Consider the following 10,402-nt stretch of genomic DNA (forward strand, 5'->3'; position numbering starts at 1 on the left):
TTTAATAGCCACTGGTGCCTCCCTCGTAGACAACCCAATCAACAAAATGCACAACCCAGGCACCTAGAGACTATACAAATATCCCAACAATACAACAATTTCAATCAATACTCACTGGTGGCCCCAATTGGGTCAAATGCAGGAACAATGTAGTCCAAAATCGCAACAAATGCTCTAAAGATTTAGCAATTGAAATCAATAGGTAAAATACTCCCAGCAAGTCAATTAGACGCCACCAACAGCAATAAGCAATGGAAGTGGCACAGTAGCCTTCCAATTCAACAAACAGATGCAGAAAGTACCCCACAATACCAGCGCACAGCTTCCAACAATGCACCAAAACAACAAGTCGAACAAACTAAGAGCGGTGCTAGTGCTAATCAAAATAACAAATTTCAGCAATTGGACACAAATTCAGCCAAGATCTCAACAACTGGTTTCAAATTGGTAGCCCAGCAAAAGGCAATTGCAACAACCAATGGAATCAAATAGGCAGTCCAACACAGATGATTAAGAAATGGAAAGCAACCCTGCAACCAGTACCACTGGTGCACAGACAGGAAAGAATTAAATTCAACGGCAGCAACTCAAATGCAAGAACTTTGACTTCAAAATAAGCAAGTATCTTCAAATGCAAGCCACAACGATAGGCAAAAGATCTCAACCAGTACCACTGATGAGTTGCAGGGAAAAAGTAATCAAAAGGCTAGCTTTTCAACAAATAGCAGAAAATACCCCAAATTTGGCAGCAATTAAACCCAAATCTGTCCAAAAAGTTCCCCCAGAAAATGCCTAAATCACCCCTGCTTTATCCAAACACTCAATCACAGGGTGGACTCAATCACAAATGCCCAGTAGTCCCAACTCGCTTAATTAGGCAATCCAGAATACAGGATTATCAGATGTCAAACAACTACCATTACCAGTACCACTGGTAAGTGTATAGGGGGAAAATAAAGCAAGTAACCAACCCAATGAACAAAATAGATGCGAACACCCAAGCAGCGCCAAAAATGAGCGAAAATTAAAGCCATAAGCAATTGGCAACTCACTCCCAAAGTACCCCCAAATATCGCAGCAGTTTAACTCAACTCTACCCAAAATTAGACCAGAAAATGCCCAAAATTACTGCCCGCTGTTTTCCAACAAGAAGCCCAAGCAAAGGTGCAAAATTTCGCAATTTAGGGTTCAGAATAAGACAAATTGAGGCAGGAATCGCAATACCTCCACCTGCCAACAATTGACAGGTGGTAACGAGCTGGGGTGGAGCTGGAGGAGATGAGAGCTCACGAGCTGGTGGTGGGCTGGTGGACTTCGTCGACGAGCTGCAGGGGGGAGGAAGCGCGGCTCGCGGCTCGCGGCTGGGTGACAGGTAGCGGCGCGCAGGGCTGCTGTGGTGGTGGTTGTGGAGCTTGAGCAGGCGGCGGCGCACAGCTCAGCGGAGAGGGGCGCCAAGCTGGTGGAGGTGAGCTGAAGTGCAGCTCGTTCGCCAAGTGGAGAGAGAGCAGAGGGGGAGCTGGGTGGCAGTTTGCGGAGCTTGGGCGAACTGTTGGTGGCGCGAGCTCAGGAGGCAGCGACGCGCTTGGAGTTGCACGCGGAGATGTGGCGAGCTGGTGGAGCTGTTGGCGGTGGAAGCTGAACTCATGGCGAGAGGAGAGTTAGCTGGCGGTGCAGAGCTGGTTGTGAACAGCAGCGGAGAGAGAGGTGAGAGAGCGCAGGGGGCTGGTGGAGGTCCCCTGCTTGTGCGCATGATGCAGCGCGGCGTGTTGCGGACGAAGCTGGGGAAAAGCTTGCGGAGGTTCGGGCGGCGGTCGTGCGGCCAGGTGGGGCGCGTCGGCAGACCAAGCAGAGGAAAGGGAAGAAGAGGAAAGAAAAAGAAAAGAAAGAAGAAGAAGAAAAGAGTAGGACTTCGTGCCCTTTGAAAAATTTTTTTTTTAGCCCTTTTTTTTCATTTGGTAAGGGCAGTCTTTTCACCCCCCCTCTTTTTTTTTTTTTTTTAATAACAAGCAACCCCTGTCTCAGGCGTGGACACGCCTAACTGCCCTTAATCATTTGACCATCCGTAAAAAATTCTCGATCCGTTAGCTTGACCACCTAGCGTGGGCACGTCTAACTGCTAATTCCCTGGCACCAAACATCAAACTATTAATTGACACTAACACTTAACTAAAACTTAAAAAATGCATGAAAACTGAAACAAATAGTCTTGGGTTGCCTCCCAAGTAGCGCCTTTCTTTAATGTCTTTGGCTAGACAATCTATGCTTGTTCATGGAGGATAAAATCTTGTGGCTCGCTTCAATGCTTCATCTTCAATATGATCCTGGTAACCCTCATAGATGGAGTAATCTTTGAGCACACGAGTTACGGGCTTCCATGGACTAGTAAATGGCGCTAAACAAGTCAACAATGATCTGCATTCTCCACTCACTCCTCCATCACACGCATTCATTGGTTCAAGATATTTTGCCATCTCCACTCTTAACTTATTCCTGTCATGAAATTTTAAATTTTCTGGTATAATAAAATCAATTTCAGTAACAAGAATTGAAGAATAGGAGTCAGGAAAATATTGATTAAGGAGTGGAGAAGATGTCACCGTATTTGGAGATTGTTCACTGGATTCATTCACTTGAATGGGTTGCGGTTGGGGTTCCATTTCTTCATTTTCGGCTTTTTTTTCAACAGCATCTGTAGATCTCTCATTTTGACACTCTTGCATCTCCTCATCACTAGTCAAGCAAATTGCACTCTCATTTTCTTCAAAATCCACAATAATTTTCGAGGGCAATTCTTCAAATTGAGAAGCCAATCGATTTATTCTGGATGTCAATAGACATATTTGATCTTCCAGATTACTCATTGCATCCTTCATCATCTCATTTCTCATTCGTGTCTCCTGTTGGAATTGATATGTATTAGTAGCTAATGATTCAACTATTTCTTCAAGAGACATACCTGACATAGATGATGATTCTTGAGACTCATACTGCTGAAAATTCATTGGCCCTGTTGTATAATTATAACTGGAGTTATCCCACCATTCTTGATCATACCCGTTTGGATTAGGGTTATACCACGTTTGAGACCAGGGTGAAAAATCTCCATAATTATTGAGTGGGACACTCAGATTATCTTGATATTCGGGGCACATACCGGTTGAATGATCCCTGGCATAACAAATTTTACAGGTTGCAGCAGCCATTCTTTCTCTAATAGAGTTTAGTGCCTCTGAATATGCAAACTTAGCAAAAAAACTAGTCTCATCGCCTTCCCCGGAAATAAAATCCAATACATCACCAAAATACGGAGTGTTAGAAGCCATAAACTATATCAAAAAAAATAAGAGAAAAATAAATAAAAAATGAAAATAAAATGAACTCAAAAGGAAACAAATTAATCTGACACCAGTCCCCGGCAACGGCGCCAAAAATTGACAGGTGCCGAACCTGTGCAATAATAAATACCTACTCGAGAAAAATACAGATTTTGTATATAGCGGTGAGTAGGGTCGAATCCACAGGGACTGGGGATAATTCGTTTCTTCTAGAGTCCAAAGTATGGGGGGTTTTGGATTAAATGCTAACTAAATAAATTAACTGCAGAAAATAATTGATTAAGAGAAATAATTAAGAGAAAACTCTAGCCAAGGGTACACTTCAGAAATGGTTCATGCACTGATCATTGATGCAGAAATAATTCCAACATTTAGTAATAGATTAGTTATAGTTGTCATGCACGCGATAAACAACCAACCCTTCCTTAATTTCTCGATAGCTAAGGTACGACCGTTAGCTATTTCTCTAACCCAAAAATAACCCTAGGTACGACCGTAGGATTTAATTTCTAGATTGCATTAATAATTAGAAAGGCCCAATCCTAACCAACAAACACGCTACGAGGGTTTGTTTAAACTAGATCATATGCTCCCCTGACATAAACCCAATTACGCCAGTTGCTACGAAGATAGAGATAACGAACAATTACGGATTCAATTACCTCTATTTAGCAAAATAGCCTATATGAATAATTAATTATTGCGAACTAATCAATCATACATAAGGACTATAACAATTAAAAACAGGAAACACATAAATACCAATAAATGAGGAAGTGATTAAAATAATTTTGATCTCACAGTAATTGTTGAACCAAGTATTCAGTTGTCCCCTTGACTAGAATTAAGAGGTTAGTCCTCCATTAATGGAGAACAACCATGCGAAAGAGCTAAGAGAAGAAAAACTAAAACTATGCTAAAAGCCTAAACTAAAACTATTGATTCATTGATAAGAGTTCTCTGTATGTTTGTCTCCTCTTTAAAGCTAACAATGACTAAAGCTTCTTATCCCTGTGGTCCCCTGCTGAAATTGAGAATCAAACCAAAAGTGGGGCTCTACCGAATTCCTTGCTTTTAGTTTCCTATTGCCCGTAGGACTCCAATCTCCTAATCAGCAAAGAAAATGCAATCTCTTTGTAGCACCATGTGGGCCCGGTTGTTTGAAATCCCAATTATTTCCAAAAAGTCCCTCATTTTTGTAGTTTTCTGTTTCACTTCCTGAAATCGAGTCCAATACCAAATATAAGTAAATATTAATAATTAAAACAATATTTGGCAAGAATAAAGGGAAAAATTAACAATAAAATAACCAACAATTAACACCCTATCACTTGATCTCTTCATTTTTCAGCTCCTCGAGTAACATTTGGTATTCTGTGACCTGAGCTTTCATTTCTTTGTCGTCGGTCATCTGCCATTGATTGTACTTTCCCACAATAAATTTTTGTTTGGTTGCGTCTTCAGCGGGAAACTTCGTTACCAACGCTTCCCAAATTTGCTTGGCTTCTTTGCAGCTACAGAATACGTCAAATAACTCATTAGAAAGTGTTTGTAAAATTGTATGTCGACATACCTTATTGGCATATTGCCACGACTCTTGTATCTTGACATCTACGGTTGCAGCAGGTTGAGATTCTGCCAGTGCATAGGCCACTCCATGAATGTCGAGTAGAGAGTAGACACGTTCTTGCCACATTTTGAAATTTTCGTCAACAAAAACCCCAATTCTAGAGACGTCAGGAAATGGTTTCGCAAAAGGTAGTGCGACTGCGACTGCTGCGGAGGATGGTTGTGGGGTGTTAACCATGAGGACCCGAAAATTTTCTTATTTTTCGAATATTACAAGTTTACTTAAATATTTATTTACTCATTTTCTCTGAATTATTTATTTTGACCCTTAAAAAAATCCATTTATATGGAACAATGCCTCTTTTATATTTTAAAGCATTTTGTTGGAAAATTTACTTTTTGAAAATTCGTTTAATTCGGAATAACGAGTACACGTTTTTTTTTTGAGGCTATACTTGAATCAGAAGTGTATTAATATTGGAGAGTTAAGAATGATCAATAGTAGATTAAAAAAGGTTAATCGAGGAATTAACCTGTGAGAACTCGCAAAATTTATTATTTTAAATTCCTATTTCGAACTTATTTGAATATTTTATTGCCCATTTATTCCGAATATTATTTTCTAATCTCTTTAGACCTAATTACATGGGTCTATAGCTTCGTTATATTTTTAAAGTGACTTATGTTAAAATTTAATTTTTGAAAGTTCGTTAAGTGAAAATAGTGATTACGCGATTGGGGATTTTAGTTGATTTGGAAATACCATAAGTCGGGAAAATTAGAGACTTACACGATGGTCCTACAATAGGTAATTTTATGTTTAAGTACTCAAGTGATAGTTATTAGTACTATCATTATAAGAATTTCTTGGAAGTTTCACTCTATCGTGCTTAAATCGAAAATAGGCGTTCCACACGCGCGATTTAATTGAGGGACATTAGACCCTTATGTTGGGACAATCAAGAGTGAATAATATTAATATGAATACAAGTGCATTAGAAGTTTAGTGCACTAGTGAAACAAACGCAAGAGGGATCGAGCACAAAACGCGCGCGTGCGGGCGCAAAGGAGAGTTGACCTTTGGAGCCTTTTGGGCCACACATTCTTAGGCTTCTCATGGGAGCATCACACCAGATCAAAACTCTCCACTTTATCACCTCAAACAGCCGTGCAACTCCTTCTTTTTTTCTCCTAAGACAGCCGGCCATTGAGCTTGCAAAACAACACCAAAGTTCTCCAAATATCTTCACAAAATCTTCATCAATCTTCATCCAATTCACATCAAATTTCATCCACACCTGACTCATCACTTGAAGACCTCATTAAACTACAAAAGGGGGCTGCTGGCCACGATTTTCTTAGGCTAAGGAGGGGCCGAAAATTTCTGTCTTGTTCATCTAGCGAAGTAAGTAACGATCAACTCTCAAATTCTTGTTTTATGGAAGTAGTAATGCACATCTAAGCTCTTGCATGCATGTGGGTAGCATTATTTTGAGAAAAATTTGGTTGTGTGGGCTCTATGAACTCCCACTTTTGATGGAAGGACTGATTTGATGATTGATGATGAAATTAATGGTGATTTAGTGCTTAAATTAATGGATTAATGATGTATTGTTGATAGAAAATCAAAAGAGGTGCTATAGTCAAAAGTGACCATTTTGCCCCTGGTTTGTTCGAGCACTTTGGTGCGCAATTTTGAGGTTCTAATGGCTTGTTTATGTTGTTTACATGTTATATTGGTTGTGTAAAAAGTTTCATTGAAAGATAACTTGATTTAGTCACCCAAATGTTGGATTTACGAAAGCTTAGAAATCTGGAAATTTATCCCGTATTCACCAGGCAGTGTTTTTGTTTCAGCTATATCTTTTTACTCCGATATCGGAATCGAGTGCTGTTTGCGGCACTGGAAAATAAACATTTCCATCTTTCTAACAGTATAAATTGCATGTTCTGGTTCCTCTTGAGGAATCCAAACCATTAGTTTGAAATCCACTGTCCTGTTTTGTTGCTTCCTGGAAGGCAGCACATGAGTTGCAACTTGATGCTCACGAATGAGCTGGTTATGGATAGATTTTGAAAATGGTTTCTTCTGAGAAAATATACCTTATGAGTCTATTTTCTAACGCCACCAACCACGCTCAATTTCGAGTTGAATTGAGTGATTTATGATCGAAATTCAAAACTGACTTTGTGAACGAAAACAGTGTTTTAGACAGATTTGAACTAACTATGGTTTGGGACTTGTTATCCAAAGCTTCTTAGTGTAAATCATCTATCGAATGTACCTTGAACATATTTTGGACATTTCCTAGTGGAATGAACCATGTTTGAGATGTTCCTTGACCAAATGTTTGGAAACGGCAAAATGGAAGTTCAAAGGCAGTTTAGCCTTAGAATTTCTTGGAATTTCAACGGTTTTGTTAACCCACTTTCTGTGCTTATTTCTCCATGAAATTTGGTAGAGGAACAACCTTATATGGTAGTATTATACTACTAATTTTGGTGTTATTCCGAGGCCGTTTCATGGTTCAAATAAATTCCCAAAGTTCATGACTTGGTGTTGGAAAACCCTTGTTTAACAAGGAAATTTGAGCAACTTTGAGCTACCATATCTTGGTGCTCGAAACCTCAATTCTCATTCTGCTTGTTTTATTTTAAACCTTGTTTGCACTCTAATTGAGTTCCAAATTCCAAAGGCTAGTTCAAATTGGGTGAATTTTGCTGAATTTTCAAACTTGGCCAAAAACCAAACCTGAAAGCTGTCCTCATGTTTAAAACAGTAACTTTGAGTGATATAGGCAACCCTAGGGGAAGACCCTCCTAGAACCTCCCAACCTTGTAATTATCAGAGTTGGATCTTTTCTCCCAACAGAAATTGAACTCGATTGTTCTCATGAACTCAAGACCTCTGACACACAAAGGTAATCAGCAACCTTAAGCAAATAAGGATGGATGAAGCGACACCACGATTAGAGAACAAGCTAATCGATAAAGTCTGATTTGAATCCTAAGCTATGAACTCAAGAATTCAAGAGTAAGTTCGGTTAAGAACTTGAAGGAAAATTCCTCATGATTTCTGGTTGTAATATTCTGTCCTTTACTCTTACAAGAGATGCCTTTTTATAGGCTAAAACTAGGGCAAAATCCGGCCCACATAAACCTGGAAGAGATTCGGTCCGCATAAAAGAGCTTAAAGAGCTAGCTCTTTAAGGCTTTCCTATAAGGCCCGATAAGTAATAAAATACTCAACGCCTAACAACTACTAAACGGGACAGTCTTAAAACAACTACCAACTAAGCTAACAAGTATGAGATCACTCCTTTACTTCAAACGTACAAGTGAACAAAGTAACTTCATGGTCCATTAAATCTTCAAACTTAGCTTGTTCCTTGCTTGTATGGTGAATGATCAAGGCTCGTAAAGCTTCCTTCACCCTCTTGGATCTTGATCTTGTCATCGGACCGCCAATGTGGACCAAAGGATCCTTGACCCAAGGTTGAAGTTAATTATTGCACACCCGTATCCGCATCATTGAGCCAATTTTTGAATACTCTCCGTCTGGAATCATGGAAGAGTGTATTCTATAAACTTTAAGTACCTTGGAAGAGGTTTCCAACGGTACCAAGTTTTCCAATTTTTGACTTGTAAAGCGGGAGATACGATTTTTCTAATATATCGTATCAAAACTGAAATTTTCCGAATTTGAAGGAAATGGAGTATTTTCGAGTACCCCTTACTCCTTCGATGTTACTTGAACGTTTTATACTTGATTTCCAAGATGAAAACTAAATTTCTCTTGTACTTTGAAACCCTATTTGAGAGCCTCGATTTAGGATAAATAAGGCTCGTTTCACGAGACTTTCTAAGATTGTACTATGGTATGATCTCCTTTAATAGTAGGGGTTTGAAAATGATAGTCTATTATTATTTGCTCAGGCGCACACAAGGACCTTCCAGAGGACCCCACGGTGGACGCTTGAACTTCAATTGAATCTACTTGCTCTTGTTACTTGGTGAGTGTCAAGTGTATGAATACTTGATACATGCTTAATTATTATAATTGTTTGGAGATTTTGAAAATGAAGGTGAGTGTGTACTTTACCACACTCGTTCTTATTTGAAATCAATGACACATGATTAAAATGAAACGAATGAATTATGAATAATTTAAATGAATGACTGAAATGTATTGAATGAATGAATGAAATGTAATGGTATGTTATGGCTGCATACGTCGCTGGAGTGAATCTCCTCGACTTATAAATGTTAACTGAGGGACGCCCAAACTCATAGGCAGACCTTGGACTCGAGCCGGCATGGACTTGGTCCGGAACCTTGGCGAGCCGTGAGAAAACTAATAAACTTGATCTATTGGAGAGATCTTGCTTGGCATACTCGTTGAAGTATCGCCTTATAAATGACGTTCAGGCCCGGTGGGGGTATGTACGGTGGACAGATGGAATTAAGTGGTGATCTACGGATTGAAAATACCAACCCGGTTGACGGAGTGTCATCACGGGAAGGTATACTAATGGCCCTGACAAAGCAAGTGGAACTTAGCTCCTGAGAGCTACCATATCCTTGAATTGTTTTTGTTTACATTTTATTAGAATTGTCAATTACTTGTACATATCCATTGACCTGTTATTTGGGTTTGTTACTTGGATTATGTGCTTGCATGTGTGTTCTTGGCCTCACGAGCGTTTTGCTCACCCCGTAGATTTGTTTTCCTTAACAGGAATGGACATGGAATGAACTTGGAGAAACCCCTTTTGATGCACTTCTGGCTTAGGGTTTCTAATGTAATTTGGGCTAGACCTCTTATTGGTTGTACTCTTGGAAACTTTATGCATGATTTGGATATTTGATGTACCCAGATGTGGTAACTTTTGGGAATTGATGTAACTTTTGGAAATTTCATGTAAGGGTGGATAAACGTTATATATATTGTTAAGTTTGGAAGTTTTTCGCACTTTCTTATTTATCCAGTGCTGTCGAATAGTTTTGTATTAAGCTTGAACGGAAACTGCTTGAGCCCTGGCGAGAGCTGGGCAGGTGTCCCTCAGATACCCTCTGGTTCGTCTTAGGGAGAAGTGGGGGCGTCACAGTTGGTATCAGAGCTTAGGCTTTAGATCTTTGTAGTGTATCCTAGGCTTAAAAGTTTAGGATGCTGGACTATGGAGTAGGTTGGGAAGTTAAGTGACAGCTTGTGAAAATGAAAACTAGAACCTAGGTTTGAATTAGTGGATGACAAGGAGTCTTAATCTAGTGTGACACATGTGAGATAGTACGAAATGATCGGATCTGGTTTATTGAATATAACTGGACCTACATGAGCTTTTACTTTTAAGGGTAAGTTATGGGAGGTAAGGGTGATATTAAATTGTCTCGGGACGCCTTCCGGTGGTCCATTATCGAGAAAGACCTAAGGGAGCATTGGAGAGATAATCCAATTTACAGAACTAGGGCTTCATGTGATTTTCAAAGGACTTGCTCGC

Source organism: Coffea eugenioides, chromosome 1 (assembly GCF_003713205.1).
Source record: "Coffea eugenioides isolate CCC68of chromosome 1, Ceug_1.0, whole genome shotgun sequence".
Taxonomy (NCBI): Eukaryota; Viridiplantae; Streptophyta; class Magnoliopsida; order Gentianales; family Rubiaceae; genus Coffea; species Coffea eugenioides.